Raw genomic sequence first — 4,892 nt, forward strand, 5'->3', positions numbered from 1 at the left:
CTGCACGTGTCACACAGTTATAGCTGCAGAGCCGAGACCCGAACCCCAGCCTCCGGCCGAGCCCTAGGTAAACGGGAAGCTGTTGCTGCATATTGGAATCTCAGCTGGTCTCTCTCCACTGGGCCCTGCTGCTCTCCAAGCTTAACCACCAGAACTAGCCTGCAAGGCTGTCCATGAGCTCCCTTACCTTGGGGTCCCTGTCTCCATGCCTTTGACACTCTTCCTCAGTCCAGGGCATCTTCCTTTCTTCCTTCCAGCCCTTGCCCAGCAATGAAATCTTATATTCTGGGAAATGCTGATGGAAGACCCCTTCCCAGGGGCTGCCGTTCAGGCCTCTGGGCCTGCACTGACCTCTGGGCGTGTTAACTGCAGCTTGACATAGTTCCTGGGTGCTGCTGGGACCACGCCATTGGACTTTGTCTGGTACCTAGTGGACAGTCCGAAGATGCTTCTGAGTTTCCTGAAGACCTGTGATTCCCAAATTCTTTGGATTCCAGGGTCCTTTGAGAATCTGATGAAAGCTGTGAATCCTCTGGCCCAGTTAGGCATCCAGGTGAGGAGGGGGGTGAGGCAGGTGATGAGAGGACTGTGGGCAGGGGAGCTCTCTAGCCAGACTGATGCTTCTGGAAGGGATTTCACATCATAGGGAGGGAGCTTTCATGTCTTGTAGAGCCTCATCCTAACACCTCTCCTTGGACAGGATGGAACAGAAGGTGACTGGATTTCTGGCTGAACCCCTTGGGGAGGATCTTGGGGAGGCGCCCGCAGCCAGGTCTTCCCCTGCTGTGGCTGCACACGGCTGGGGAAGAGGCCAGCAGAGATGCGAGAGAAGTTCAGCGTGGGGGTCACGCTCCCAAGTCCCTTCTCAGACTCACTGCTACTCAACATTTTTTCCCCCTCTGAGTCAGTAAATCTTCTATTATTCTCCAAGCTGATATAGTAAGCTGTGTCATTTTGAGAAGAAATACATAATGGTATATTAGAGGAAGCATGGATCTCCTCATTCATGCTTAGAAAAAAATTTATTACAATGTAAGAAAGTCTGAATAGCATGGATTTATTATAATGATTTAACACTTCTGCACTTGAGTTAAAAATGCCCCTCCATAAATAACTGTCCCTGGAAAACATAGCAAATTTATACAGTTTACCATTCCTCAGTGTTATATAAATCCAACAAGCTTAAATCACTTCCATCTGGGAGGGGAACGCCACCAACCCGGGCTGGGGTTCATCCTGTCTCGACTGGCAGCCACACGAGGCGGGGAAGTGACTTCCTTTCCTCTAGTCACTCACCTCAGCACCAGACAAGCCACCGCAGAACCTGGTGGTGGAGGTGAAGTTGCTCAGTCACGTCCGACTCTGCGACCCATGGACTGTAGCCCACCAGGCTCCTCTGCCCATGGGATTCTCCAGGCAAGATTACTGGAGTGGTTGCCACTTCCTCCTTCAGGGGATCTTCCTGACCCAGGGATTGAACCCGTGTCTCTTACGTCTCCTGCATTGGCAGACAGGTTCTTTACCACTAGCCCACTTGGAAAGTGGGTAAAATAGGGGAAGAGAAGGACAAAGTTTACAACTGCTGCGCATGTGCAGCCCCGGGGGCCTCAGGCCTCCTGGTAGCCCAGACCACGACTGTGGTCTCTGTGGCAGTGCCAGCCACGTGCCAGTCATGGTCACCAAGTGTGGACTGTGGAGGAGGGGCGGGAGAGGCCAGCGCCAACACCCTGTCTAGATCTCAGATGAGGCTCTAGCTTCGAGCCAGCCCCCTCTTCGACTTCTCACAAATCCAACACAGCCCTTCCCTCCTGGGCCTCCTGGTTCCTTCTCTTCCAAGGAGCCCCCTCTCAGAGCCTTCTCGGGCTCCTCCGGACACCCTGCCTGCTCTACATTCATGGACACTTTGGCCTGATCGTCTGGCTTTCCCCTGGGCTGGTTTCCAGGACTAGGTCAGCATGCCAGGCACCAAACTTGTAAGGTAGGGATGGCATCTCCATTTTTACAAATACTACTATAAATTATCACATGGGAGGCTTAGTGGGTATAAGTGACTTACTTAAATGTATACAGCTCACAAGCAGTGAGGCCACATGGATTCCAAGGTCACTGTAGGCTGCATTTAGACACTTGGGTGGATAGTTCAGTTCAGTCACTTGGTCGTGTCTGACTCTTTGCGACCCCATGGGCTGCAGCATGGCAGACCTCCCCGTCCATCACCAACTCCCAGAGTTCACTCAAACTCATGTCCATAGAGTTGGTGATGCCATCCAACCATCTCATCCTCTGTCATCCCCTTCTCCTCTCGCCTTCAATCTTTCCCAGCATCAGGGTCTTTTCCAGTGAGTCAGTTCTTCGCATCAGGTGGCCAAAGTATTGGGAGTTTCAGCTTCAACATCAGTCCTTCCAATGAACATTCAGTCCATCCAATGAACATAGGCGGATAGTTCAGTTCAGTTCAGTCGCTCAGTCGTGTCCGACTCTTTCCGACCCCACGAATCACAGCACACCAGGCCTCCCTGTCCATCACCAACTCTCGGAGTTCACTCAGACTCACGTCCATCAAGTTGGTGATGCCATCCAGCCATCTCATCCTCTGGCATCCCCTTTTCCTCCTGCCCCCAATCCCTCCCAGCATCAGAGTCTTTTCCAATGAGTCAACTCTTTGCATGAGGTGGCCAAAGTACTGGAGTTTCAGCTTTAGCATAATTTCTTCCAAAGAAATCCCAGGGCTGATCTCCTTCAGAATGGACTGGTTGGGTCTCCTTGCAGTCCAAGGGACTCTCAAGAGTCTTCTCCAACACCACAGTTCAAAAGCATCAATTCTTCGGCACTCAGCCTTCTTCACAGTCCAACTCTCACATCCATACATGACCACTGGAAAAACCATAGCCTTGACTAGACAGACCTTTGTTGACACGGATAAGCAGTACATAGAACAATACAGCACAGCTGGAGGCAGGCCGTAACAGCAGCTCTACAGGCACAGTTGGAGCGGAGAGAAGGTTTGATACTGTTGCCTGGGGGTGAGGAGTCAGGAAAACAGGGCAGCAGAGACAGCAGAGGCCGGTCTGGAAAGATCCATTGGAAAGAGAGGGCCCTGGAAGTCACACGGGCAGGAAAAAGCAGTGTGTCTTTGGGAGATGCCCAAAGGCTGCGGGTGGCAAGGGGAGCAGAATGCAGGGAGGGAGGGGAGGTGGGAAGGGATACGGGTGAGGTGCCGAGAACCTGGGGTGTCTCTTTTGGGGGTGTGCTCCTTGACCCGCAAGCACTGCAGGGTCCTTTGCACTTGAGGCAGGGAAGTTACAAATCTCAGATTTCTTTCAGAAAGAAAAGGCTCGTCAGTGTCGGGGAGCAGTGGCGGCGTCCCAGGCCCCACTCTCCCTCGTGAAGAGTTGTGAGCAGCCTGGAACAGTGCCAAGAGGGCTGGACTTCGGAAACACAGCTCTGTTTCACGTCTTCCCTCCCTCCCATGCCCCTTCCCTATCTATGTACCTGAGAAATAAGCACCGAGAGCCTGCAGTGTGCCAGCAAGAGCTCTGGGGAGTCATTGATGAATGAGACTGACGTCCTAGTCTGGCCGTCCTGGGGCCTTAGTCTACAGGAGGAATCAGATACATAGGCAACCCAGCACAGTGCCACTGTGTACCCAGGGAGAAAGGGTGCCCAAGGGCCAAGAGAGCTCCTAAGAAGGTCAGGAAATGAACATTACAGTGCCCTCAGGCACTAAGGGAAGCTCACGGCGGTCAGAGCCCAGAAGTCAAGAAAGAGAGAGTGGGAAAAGGGGGCTGGAGGTCTCCAGACTGCAGCGAGCCAAATCACCAAGAGCCTAGAGCATTGTGCTCGAAGTCCAGGCTCTCTAAGGGCGATAGGAAACTACCTCTCACGTAAGCCAGGCTGTGATGATGGCCCTGCTAGTTTTCTGCAGGATAGTAATAACACATTACCCTCCCTGGGCACTAATTTATTTTCTGCCAAGCACTCTCCAGACACTAGTTTATTTAACCTTCATTAAATACCTCGCCTACCTCGTGAGGTAGGTTCCATTACGATCCCCATTTAAGATAAGAGTGAAGCAGAGAGAGGTGAAGTCACACATGTAAGGATGAATTTGGGCCACTGGACAGGAAAGTCAACCAACAGACCATTGTACTAGAAAAGTGAGCAGTGGGCAGGCTGATAAGCAGAAGGACTCGGTGCTATGTGGAGACTGAGCGTAGGAGAGCAGAGACGTGAGAAATGACCCTCCCGATCCTGTGTCCAAGTCTGCACTCTATTTATTTGGAATGCTCTATTCGATGCTCTGACAACCTTGGGTAAGTCTTGTTAAAACATTTTCATTATTGGTGCTAATGACATCACCCTCAAATTTTAGGTGCATAGATGTGTGCCCAGCCTCATTCCTTATTAAGGATTTGAGGTGACTTCCAAGAAGAACCCCATGCAATAATTTTTTCAAAGTACGAAAAAAGGCCACATCTCATAAGGACTGAATAAGACCCTCAGGGCCCAGCCCAGAGCCTGGCACACGGTAAGAGCTTCATGAGTTTCTGATGCTCTCCTGGCACACCCACTGGCCTCTACTTCACAAGCCCAAGGTTTTGTACATATTCCTCCCTTTCTGGCCCTTCTTTCCTGGCTCTTTCTGTCCCTCCCGCATCATCACGCTGCAGTGACGTTATTTTTGTTCCCCATCTCAGTTTCTTCCCATCCTTGTCTTGGTTCTCTCCTGTTACTAGCAGTCCCTGAGTTCTGCATCTCTAGGGAGCTCCTTTGATGATTCCCCATGCATCCCGCATAAGGAAAGTTTCTTGAAACGCATATATAGATTTATATGCATGTTTATTAAGCACAGATTCATGCGTTATAATAAAGATACCCCAACAAATCAGAGG

The sequence above is a fragment of the Bos javanicus genome, chromosome 24, assembly GCF_032452875.1.
Source record: "Bos javanicus breed banteng chromosome 24, ARS-OSU_banteng_1.0, whole genome shotgun sequence".
NCBI lineage: Eukaryota > Metazoa > Chordata > Mammalia > Artiodactyla > Bovidae > Bos > Bos javanicus.